Consider the following 12,282-nt stretch of genomic DNA (forward strand, 5'->3'; position numbering starts at 1 on the left):
CACCCCGGCCTGGTGGGCATGGATAGGCTCGGAAATCGAGAGCTATCTGAGGAATAGAAAGGCTCTGGTCTCTCTGTGATAGGCTGAACATTTTTGTGGGTAAGACATCAGCTGACAGGGTAAGATGGCAGTAAAGGTTTTTGGATCAACCGGATGGACAAGGCAGATTAATAAAAACTCCCTTGAATTTTGTGTCAACTTATTGGGGAAAAATCAGAACCCATGGGAAAAGAACTTATTTTCAGGGGAAAGTGCATTGGGTAAATTGTGTATAACATGGGAGAGATTTGTGATCTCTCAGCCCTCCCCTAGTAAGAAAACCAAGAAAAGAGCCTTATTATACGGTCTAGTAATGGTAGCTAAAGAGCTAGATGAACAGGTGAAACTCCACCAAGAGTCTGCTTCCAAAGCGCAAGGACAAGTAAATAGCCAGCAAGGAAGCTGAGTTAGAAAAGCTCACTATGCAGTGTAACACCACATCGGCTCTAACATTAAATCAAGCACTGCAGATAAACCAATTAGAAGAACAAATCAAAGAATGAAATGGAAATTTAATAAAGAAAAAGAAAATTACATACTGGCAAAGAAATTAAAAGGTTTCCAGGCTGCAGTAAGGGAGCTGATGAAGGAGGTGACAAAAGCCAAAGACTACTGGGAATCATACTCTGTGAGATCATAGAATACACATGTTAAAAGAGAAACTGAAAAGATGACAAGGGGTTATAAGTGCCATCCATACTGATGCCTTAAGGGGGTATGAGTTAAGGGAATCAGATTCAGATGGGTATGAGTGCGAAAGGGAAATAGCACTTCCGGATTACAGTGACAGCTATACTCTGCCATCTGCCTCGAAGAGGTAATGAGATCTCAGGTAGAGGAGGAGGGGAGGAAATATCCTCCAAATGCACCAATTACCACCACGGTGGTATGGGCCCAACAAACCACCTGAAACACGCTATGAAATTCGTGAACTAGGGCCAGAACAGGCTAGGGCAGTGGGTAAGAACATGGGACCCCTTATTAAAGAAAATGCCCTAGACTGGCTTGTGAAAATTAGCAGCGTAGCCGGTATCAGCAAAGAGGACACTGTCACCCTGATAAGAGAGTGCATGAATGGGGAAGATGTTGGGGCTCTTCCAAACGAAGTCTAGCTAGCTAATGTACATGAATTGATAGATATCTACATAGCTGTAACCAAACTACACTATCCCATGAGAATCTCTTGGGTAAAATATACTCTGACAGACAGAAATTAAATGAAAGACCAGAGAAATTTCTCACTAGAAAGCATGTGTTATATTGGCTTACTGGTATGTCACCAGTCATAAATGGAGTGGCAACATATGACACCCCTGAATTCAGGGAGCTGTTTGTGCAAGGTGTACTACGAGCACAGAGAATAACTATGGACCAGCTAACCCCGGGGTAACTAGCCTCAAAGAATTAGAAAGCCGAGCTCAGGAAACTTATGAATTACAACACAAGGCTTACCCTGGCTCTGGGAACAAGAAAAAAGTAGCTGCAATCAAAGGTGCTGACAGTAAGAAGGTCAGTGAGTTCAAAGGAAAAGGGAATAATGATTCAGCCAAGGCTCGAGATTCCAATTACAATCGAGCTGCTGCAAATGAAATGAAGGAATTTAGATCAGTCCTGTGGAAAAGGCTCTTAAAATATGAAACCTGAGATCAAATAGATCGCCTTCCCACAGCGGAGCTGTTTAGGAGGTTGTCTAAGTACGAGGGAGACAATTCAACAGCAAATGCAGTGACTCCTCCGAGACCAAGGGAGACGCAAAACTCCTTATGAGGTTGCCAAACTCTCCCTCCCCCTTCATATGTGGCACCTATTAACGACAAATGGGGGAGACCAGTGGTGGACATCTGCCTGGTAGGGGAGTTTGGTAAAATACAGCAAACAATGCTGCTGGACATTGGTGCCACAATGTCGATAGTCTCTACCAGGGCAGCTCCACTAATCAAAAAGCTTCCCATCCAAGAGATCAAGGTGCTAGAAGGCTATAATGGCAGAGAGCACAGTTCCCTTCTCAAAACACAACCTGTGTTTAATAGGAACATTAATGACGGAGGCCACCTTTGGGATGCAGAGGCTAGATGGGCATGGCATCCTGGAGGTAGATATACTGAAGAAATTGAATATGATTGTGGACCTCCCAAATCAGATGTTATTCCAGGGCCAGAATGGGGAAGGAGGATTTACAGTGTCTGCCTCACACCGTGTGGACACTTTGAAAGCTCCAACCGAGATTGAAATTCCTTCATGGGAGAAGATCTAGCTCAGGTCACCAGCAAATATCCCCACGTCTTTGCGAAGAACAAAGTTGAACTGTGGTAAGATCCAAACAGAAATCATGGTAGAGGGTCCAGATCTGAGGCCACAGAGACCGTACAAATATTCGCAAGAAACCCAGGAGGGGGATCCAGAGTACCATTGACTCGTTAAAAGAACAAGGAGTCCTTGTCGAAACTGCCAGTGTCTATAATGCTCCAATATGGCCGGTTTTAAAATCTGACAAAGTCACATGGAGACCGATAGTAGATTACAGAGCCTTGAATCATGTAACACCTGGATTAGCACCTGTCATAGCTAAATTCCCAGGGATCATGTCAGCAATAGCCGCAGGTGCACAATGGTTTTCCGTGATTGACTTGACCAATGCCGCCTTCTCGATACCCCTGCATCGTGATGTGTGGTACAAATTCGCATTCACATATGACAATCAGCAGTTAACATTCACAAGGATACCACAAGGATACCACAATGCACCCTCGCTATGTCATAGATATATGACAAGAATGTGGAAACACTTGAGCCATAAAGACAAGGTCATCAGTTATGTGGATGACATTCTTGTAGCCACGAAATCAAGAGAAGAAAATCTAAAAGTCTTTGAGGTGTTGAAGGTCGTTCAAGAGTCTGGATTTCTCATCAGTTCACAGCAGGCACAGTTGTTAAAACAGCAAGTGACTTATTTGGGAGTAGAACTAGTAATACACGGACGCCGACCAGACACAAGTAGAATAGTGCTTATCTGCAAGTTGTCAGCTCTGCATGATATCACTCCTTTGAGGTCCTTTTTACGCCTTATGGGATTCTCAAGAGACTTTATAGATGGGTACGTGGAGATTGCTCAACCCCTCTGGGCCCTGCTCAGAAAAGGACAGGATTGGATCGGGGGAGACCGAGAGCAAGAAACTATTTGTAAGCTTAAACAAGCTCTTGTACAAGCCCCTGTGCTCGCATACCCCCATCCTAAAAAGCCATTTCATCTGCAACTCACCACTATGGGACAAGGGCTGAGCGTTGTCTTGCTACAACAGAGTGGTGCAAGTCTTAAGCCTGTAGCCTATGGATCGAAACATCTGTCTGAGATTGAAAAGAGGTACTCGCCCTGTGAGAGAGAGGTTTTGGCTTTTATCTGGTCCCTGAAACATTGGGAATATCTTATCAGGATGGACCCAGTGGTGCTACGGACAACGCATATGTCCATACATTGTCTTGTCTAGAAATGTTAACGAAAGCAGGGCCTCCACACCTTATCCACCTGCACCTCAATAGAGAGGTTCAGGTGGATAAGGTAATGACCCTATCAACGGTCCCATTCACTCTGCTCACACAGGGTGAAGAGCATGAATGCCTACTGCTGCAGAAGGAGGTAGAAACGATCAAATCCCCTTTTCAGCTGGAGGTCTCCTTTGAAAAAGCCAAGAAGGTGGGTCAAGACATATGGGTAGTTATCAACAGGGCAAGCCTTCATTCTGCCCAAGCAGCAGAGATTGTGGCAGTAGTAGTGGCCCATGATGCAGCATATTAGAAATCCAACATCATATGTTTTGACTCAGATTGGGTCATTAGAGCCCTCCTCGATTGGATGACAGTCTGGATAGCTAGAGACATGACCTCAGCTAATAACAAGCCGGTTGCACATGCTAAATATTTTGTGTATGCATGGAGGTTGTCTGAAGCCAGGACAGGACAGACCTATTTATTTAAAGTAAGAGCACACAGGAAAAGCATGGCTGAAATCTCCATGCTAAATAACAAAGTAGACATCCTAGCAAAACAAGCTGCCCTTATGGGTCCTGAGAGACTCTGGGAGAAATCGAAGGACATCATGTATAGGGGCAGGTCTACACTAACCCCCCCAATTCGAACTAAGGTACGCAACTTCAGCTACGTGAATAATGTAGCTGAAGTTCGAAGTACCTTAATTCGAACTTACCTCAGTCCAGACACGGCAGGCAGGCTCCCCCGTCGACTTCGCGTACTCCTCTCGCCGAGCTGGAGTACCGCAGTCGACGGCGAGCACTTCCGGGTTCGACTTATCGCGTCCAGACAAGACGCGATAAGTCGAACCCAGAAGTTCGATTTGCTTGCCGCTGAACTACCGGGTAAGTGTAGACCTACCCTAAGTTACAACCCACAGAAGTACAAAGACAATTGGACATAATAGAGCTACAGAAACAGGACGAGGAAGTGACGAACCTACTGGGAAAGCAGCCCTATAGGGCTGCTTTGTAGGCATCAGAGTGAACTCATCATGGCCAGTAAGAATGATGCCAAGGACAATATCCCAGTTCTAGTCATCCCCAAATGCCTCAGAAAGAGACTGATCGTACTAGCCCATCAACAGGGACATTTTGGGGTCACGAAGACTGTTAAAAGGATCCTGATATTCGGATGGTGGCCAGAGGTGACTAAGGATACAGAACAGCACATTTGGAACTGCCTACCGTGCGCCGAGAACAATCCAGATCATCGAACTGTGAAGGGTGGGTCCGCTATTACACCAGCCAATCGGGGGACCATGGCACTATCTACAGATAGACTACATTGGTTCTTTGCCACGCTCTGGACAGGGAAACTGCTACTGCTTAGTCGTAGTGGATCCATTCTCTAAGTGGGTGGGAGCCTATCCCCCTAGGAATAACACAGCTGTAACCACCACACATATATTATTAGAGCAAATGTTTTCCAGATTCAGCCTCCCAAAGGTTATCGACTTCGATCAGGGGCCTCATTTTGTGGGGGACCTGGTTAAGAACATTTGTTTAGCTCTAAATATTAGGCAGCGGTTCCACATAGCAGGCCACCCCCAGAGCTCCGGACTAGTGGAGCATATGAACAGGACTAGTAAGACTGCCCTCAGAAAGATAGTTGAGAGTTCTGGCAAAAATTGGGACAGAAGGTTGCCTTTTGTGTTCATAGCAGTTAGATTATCTGTTGTATCTCATGGGTATATCCCCCATGAGATAATGACAGGGAGACTCATGAGAACCCCAGAGTTATGGTGGCTAGGAGGGGTCCCACCTGATTAATATCAACCCCATATACAGGTGGATCAGTACATCAGCCAATTGCTCCAGTTCATCAGTGATGCACAAAGAGAGATTGCTGCCCAATTAAAATACAATATCTGTCAGATGGATAAAAGATTAAATTCAAACCTGAAATTTATTGAGTGGCAGATTGGAGACAAAGTCCTTTACAGATTCTTTTCAGAAAAGTACCATTCACTAAAGTCCTCGTTGGGTGGGTTCCGTTGTAATCACCAACAAGGCTAGTCTGACTACCTATCAGGTAGAAATTAAGAATGGTAAAAAGAGGATTCTTAAGTGGTTCCACTCCACACATCTTAAAAAGTGGAAAGGTGATAGCTAAAGCTAATCGGTGAATGCTAACCTGTTTCTGTTTCCTCTATTCCAGGATACCACCAATCTGCTAGGAAAAATGTTGTACATTGTGTTCTATGTTTTTAAAATTTGTAATTACTTTAATTGTTAATCAAAATGAGCACTGGTATTGCCAGGTAAACAAAACCCAAGAATCAATCTGGGAGGATGAACCAATTCGGGGAATCGATTTTGAGTTTCCTAATCCTGAGTTGAGGAACTCAATTTGTGTGTGTGTGTGTGTGTGTGTGTGTGTGTGTGTAAGAGAGTTATTGCTATCTGGTTTGGAAAGAAGAAACCAGCAATAAAATATTAGTAGCATTTACTGAGAACAATAAAACACTCGATCCCATAATTGATGAAGAGGGACAGATTAAATTCATAAGGAAAGTTACTGGTAAATGCTCGTGGTTATTTGGTGACGCCTTTCTGGAAGAATGTTCTAAAACACCAGAGTTATGGGAAGCTTCCAAATGTTTTCATATCCAAACTGATATTCCCTCTCAAACAAAACCTGGGAAGCTAAGGGTAAAGCTCTGCGTGGGATCCAACACCTTTATAAAAGATGCATTAAAGCGCATCTATATACCCCGTCATCCCACTATCAGATAAATATTAAATGTTTTAACTGTACTAAATCATGCTCTACCTACGATAGCAGTGCTACGTATGTGTTCTGTGTTCACCAAAAGAACATAACTTTTCTTGTTAAATGTGTTGGAAATGTGACTGTGTATGTAAAATTGAATGATACATGTGTCTGGTGTGCAAAGAGTTTGGGGTTAGAAAGAGTGCTGAGGTCCTGGGGATTCCTAAACCATATGCAAACCCCATCGGTCCTGTGATTGTTAAGCATGATGTAAAAAGGCTGTTGATTATAAACCCAGTGTATTCATTGAAAAAAGTAATGCCTGTCCAAATTTCCATGTCTTTAGTTAATTGGCAATATTTTTCATACACTGCACCCTTGATAGCAGGATGGGATGCATGGATACATGGAGTAATACCCTGAAACACTCCCCCTGAAAGAAATAAGAGATACCCTAGCCAAGATTGTAGGAGGGGTGGGGACCGGATTGGGCATCCTTAACACCATCGACGACCAGGTCCTGGCAAGTAAGATAGGGGCTTTGGGACACGAAATTGCATCTTTCTGGTCTACTTTAGTAGGTGAGGTTGAATTTAGCTGCGTTCGGTCAATTTAAAAATGACTGCATCCACACAACCAACCCCGTTCCGTCAACCTAAAGGGCTCTTAAAATCTACTTCAGTACTCCTCCCCGATGAGGGGAGTAACGCTAAAATCGACCTTGCTGGGTCGAATTTGGGGTAGTGTGGACACAAATCGACGGTATTGGCTATCCCAGAGTGCTCCATTGTGACCGCTCTGGACAGCACTTTGAACTCCGATGCAAGTACACAGGAAAAACCCCAGGAACTTTTGAATTTCATTTCCTGTTTGGTCAGTGTGGCAAACTCCGCAGCACTCAGCAGCACATGTGACCATGCAGTCCCCCCAGAATCGCAAACGAGCTCCAGCATGGACTGAAAGGGAGACACTGGATCTGATTGCTCTATGGGGAGAAGCATCTGTGCAGGCCGAACTCCAATCAAAAAGAAGAAATGTAAATATATTTGCCAAAATCTCACAGGGCATGTTGGACAGAGGCTACAACAGGGACGCACACCAGTGCCACGTGAAAGTTAAGGAGCTCAGGCAAGCCTACCAAAAGACAAAGGAGGCAAACGGTCGCTCCGGGTCAGAGCCCCATACATGCCGCTTCTATGATCAGCTGCATGGCATTCTAGGGGTGGACCCTACCACTATCCCATCACTGTCCATAGACACCTGCAAGGAGGGAGTCTCACGCAACAGGGAGGAGGATTTTGTGGATGAGGAGGAGGAGAATGCACAGCAAGCAAGCTGTGAATCCGTTCTCCCTGGCAGCCAGGACCTTTTCATCACCTTGAAGCCAATACCCTCCCAAGGCGGGATCCCCGACCCTGAAGCCAGAGAAGGCACCTCTGGTGAGTGCACATTTGTAACTACACTACAGGGTTTAAAAGCAATAGTGTTTAATGTTTGATTTGCCCTGAAGAATTGGGATGCATTCGTGGCCAGTACAGCTACTGGAAAAGTCTGTTCACATGTCTGGGGATGGAGCGGGAATCCTCCAGGGACATCTCCATGAAGCTCTCCTGGAGGTACTCTGAAAGCCTTTGCAGAAGGTTTCTGGGGAGGGCTGCCTTATTTCGTCCTCCACGGTAGGACACTTTACCACGCCAAGCCAGTAGCAATTATTCTGGAATCATTGCAGCACAAAGCATGGCAGCGAATGGTCCTGGGTTTTGGTTGCATTCAAGCAACATTTGGTCTATATCTTTCTGTGTTAGCCTCAGTAGAGTGATATCATTCATGGTCACCTGGTTGAAATAGGGGAATTCTTGTAAGGGAACAGTAAAAGGACCCCGTTCATGCTGGGCTGTTTGCGCTTGGCTAAAAGGGATCATCCCAGAGAATAGCCACGCGGCGGGGGGGAGGGGTGAAGGGATCATCCCGGAGAGTAGCCACGCGGCGGGGGGAGGGGAATTCTGTTGCCCAGCCGTGTGTGTTGTGTCACCATACCGGCAGGCGCTTAATATAAAAGGCAAAATGCGACCTTGTACCTAAAGCACATGTGCTGTCTGCTGTGAATTGCTTGATTCACTGTGAAAGAGTCTCCCTTTTGTTCTCAGAAATGCATCATCTTAAATTTTACTCTCCCTTTTTATCTCCCCCCAGGTGCAAATGTTTCTACGCTCCCCCTATCATCTCCGTCCCTGAGGTCATCACAGATTAGAAGGCGAAAAAAATGCATTCACGATGACATGTTTTCCGAGCTATGCAGTCCTCCCGCACTGATAGGGTACAGCTTAATGCATGGAGGCATTCAGTGGCAGAGGCCAGGAAAGAATTAAGTGAGCACGAAGAACGGAGGCAGGACGCAATGGGGAAGCAAACGGACATGATGATGCATCTGTTGGAGCTGCAGGAAAGCCAACAAGAGCACAGACCCCCGCTGCATCCACTGTATAACCACGTGCCCTCCTTCCCATGTTCCATATCCTCCTCACCCAGATGCCCAAGAACACAGGGAGGGGGGAGGCTCTGGGCACCCAGCCACTCCACTGCAGAGGATGGCCCAAGCCACAGAAGGCTGTCATTCAAACAGTTTGATTTTTAGTGTGGCTACAATAAGCAATGTGACCTTGTCCTTCCCTCATCCCCCACCCCACCCGGGCTACCTTGTCTGTTGCCTTTTTTTTTTTTTTTTAATTAATAAAGAAAGAATGCATGGTTTCAAAACAATAGTTACTTTATTTCGAAGGAGGGAGGGTGGTTGGCTTACAGGGAATTAAAATAAACAAAGGGGGCAGGTTTGCATCAAGGAGAAACACACACAACTGTCACACCGAAGCCCGGCCAGTCATGAAACTGGTTTTCAAAGCCTCTCTGATGCGCAGCGCACCTTGCTGTGCTCCTCTAATCGCCCTGGGGTCTGGCTGCTCAAAATCAGACACCAGGCGATTTGCCTCAACCTCCCACCCCGCCATAAACGTCTCCCCCTTACTCTCACAGATATTATGGAGCACACAGCAAGCAACAATAACAATGGGAATGTTGGTTGCGCTGAGGTCTGACCTAGTCAGCAAACAGCGCCAGTGAGCTTTTAAACGTCCAAAGGCACATTCTACCACCATTCTGCACTTGCTCAGCCTATAGTTGAACTGCTCCTTACTACTGCCCAGGCTTCATGAGCCCTGGGAGCAAGGGGTAGGCTGGGGTAGGTGCGACCGCGCGGTGCTGCTGACTGGGAGAGCAGCCTGAGGCAGAAGCCTCCAGCTCGCATGATATTCCAGGCAGGACTGAATCTCCATGAGATGAAACTTAAAGAAGAGAATGACCTGGAGTCTCTGGCTCCCATTCGGTGCTCTTAAGAGGAGGATGGCCATGTCTGTCCAGGCGCCCTCCTCCTCCTCCTCCACTGAGGAGGATTCCAAGGAGGCCTCCCAGAGCAGCAGTACCATGTCTGCCAGCAGCACCCAGGAGGACCAGAACAGATCCCCCAAGTTCGTCGCTGGCTAGCAGGAGAGCAGAGTTGCAGGGGAAGTGGTGGAATACCAGGATGGGAAAGATTTTGGAATTGGGGAGTTCATGTGGGGGAAGATCAAGGGCTTCTCCTGGTGGCCTGCAATCATCATCTCCTACAGAGTCACGTCCAAATGTCAGGCAATCTCCGGAATGCGCTGGGTGCAATGGTTTGGGGACGGGAAGTTCTCCGAGGTTTCAGCAGACAAGCTGGTAGGTCTGATGGCTTTTAGGCAGCATTTCAACCACCCCGCATTTAATAAGCTGGTCTCCTATCGACGAGCCGTACACCATGTCCTGGAGGTTGCGAGGAGCCGGGCAGGGAAGACGTTTCCAGAACCCCCGGCCAAGCGGCTAAAGACTAACTTCTGCAACAACAGCAAGAAGTGGGTGATTTCCGAAGTCACAAACAACAACAGGAGCCTTGAAGACAGTTGTTTATCATGCGGGAGAAAAAACCCAGCCACATTCCACCCGCTGTTTGAGGGGGGCCTTTGCCAGACTTGCAGGGATCGATTCCTGGAGCTCTTCTACATGTACGACGAGGACGGGTACCTGTCCCACTGCACCGTCTGCTGCGAAGGCAAGGAGCTGCTGCTGTGTAGCAATGCCAGCTGCTGCAGGTGCTTCTGTCGAATGCTTGGAGGTCCTGGTAGGGCAAGGCACCTCGGCCAAGGCAAAAGAGCAAGAGCCCTGGAGCTGTTACATGTGTCAACCACAGAAGTGCTATGGGGTGTTACAGCGCCGACGGGACTGGAATGTACGTCTGCAAGACTTCTTCACCAGCAACAAAGGACAGGAATATGATGCACCTAAAATCTAAAAAGGCCCGCACATTTCCCAGAGTCACTACCCTTGATAACAGAACATCAATGATTGCATTGGCTACTTGGATCACAGCAGCCCCCACAGTAAACTTGCCCACAACAGCAGTGGTGACGGTGAGCTGAGCGGACTCCATGCTTGCCGTGGTATGGCGTCTGCACGGGTAACTCAGGAAAAAAGGCGCGAAACGATTGTCTGCCATTGCTTTCACAGAGGGAGGGGCGACTGACGACATGTACCCAAAACCACCCACAACAATGTTTTTGACCTATCAGGCATTGGGAGTTTAACCCAGAATTCCAATGGGCAGTGGAGACTGCGGGAACTGTGAGATAGCTACCCACAGTGCACCGCTCCGTAAGTCGATGCTAGCCACGGTAGTGAGGGACGCACTCCACTGACTTAATGCGCTTAGTGGGGACATACGCAATTAACTGTATAAAATCGATTTCTAAAAATTGCCTTCTATAAAATCAACCTAATTTCGTACTGTAGACATACCCTGTATTGCTTCCAATGGAACTCAGCAAATGGGTCCATCAGAAGGATAGTGAATACCACACTGTTAACCTGCAATCATGCATTGAAAAAAAGGGGCTGGGATATACATGTAGCTCAAAAGTCATCGAGCTTTCTCATGTGTGTCTTAATTCGAAGGAGGGTAAATGCCATTATAAAATGCATCTGTCTGATTTTAATCATTCCACTATGGTGTTAGTGGATGACAGTTGTATTTGTATTCGCAGTTGGTGCAGTGAGTTTGTTGTTATTGTTTACCACACAATTCCCCACAACCCATTCATAAACATCTGTCCTATGTTCAATATTTTCCATAGTGGGATGTGATGTGAATTTCACTCTACACAAAGTAACCGTGCAAACCATACAGACATATTAAATCCTATATGAACATCTTGAACCAATTCACTTAAGAGTGAATATATCAGCCTTAAAATGTCTTATGCACCATCCAGAAATGAAATACCATTTAAGACAAATTCAAAGGGGAGGAAAAGAGGTCATGCTTATGAGGTTATCTGTTACATCATGCCTCAGACCAAATCAAAGGAGTTCTTAAAAGAATTCAGAGTGATACTGCATCAAATCACTGGTGGGGAAAACTTATTTGGAGGGTCTGCGGATTATAATGAAGTGTGGCATATATTATTGCACCCTGTTGTAGTGATTTTCATTGTTCAAATGGTCATTATTACATATCTGGTATGTTTAACTGTCTGGATTAAGAAACTAGTGAAGTCCAACAAATTCATTGTTCCATTTAAGTTGGTATAAATATCATTATGTATGAAATCAGAGTGGTTGGGTTGTGACGGCAAAGAGGGTGTATCTCTTCTTACCGTCAAGAAGGGGAAATGTGGAGTTTATTAGAATTTATGTATTGTTCTGATTTATATACTGTGCTGCTTATGTACTGTTTTGTAAAACTTATGGGTCAATGGTCATAGTTAAGTTGTTGTTTGGACTCCATTTTTTGGGTCTTTTTGGTTAGGTCTTTTAAGAAAAGTGTGGGAAAAGGTCACGTGCCCAAGTCTATTTAAGACCAGCGCATTCAGCATCAGGAGCTGTCCACCACAGAGGCAGCCCATGCCTAGTTCTTCTGTGCACACATTGAGAGGC

General features: G+C 46.0%; 1 pseudogene; it reads left to right on the forward strand.

Moving 5' to 3' along the window:
* Positions 1–9,524: 9,524 nt before the first annotated feature.
* Positions 9,525–10,642, forward strand: LOC135879853 (DNA (cytosine-5)-methyltransferase 3B-like; annotated as a pseudogene).
* Positions 10,643–12,282: the final 1,640 nt, after the last annotated feature.

The sequence above is a fragment of the Emys orbicularis genome, chromosome 6 (assembly GCF_028017835.1).
Source record: "Emys orbicularis isolate rEmyOrb1 chromosome 6, rEmyOrb1.hap1, whole genome shotgun sequence".
In the NCBI taxonomy this organism is placed as follows: domain Eukaryota; kingdom Metazoa; phylum Chordata; order Testudines; family Emydidae; genus Emys; species Emys orbicularis.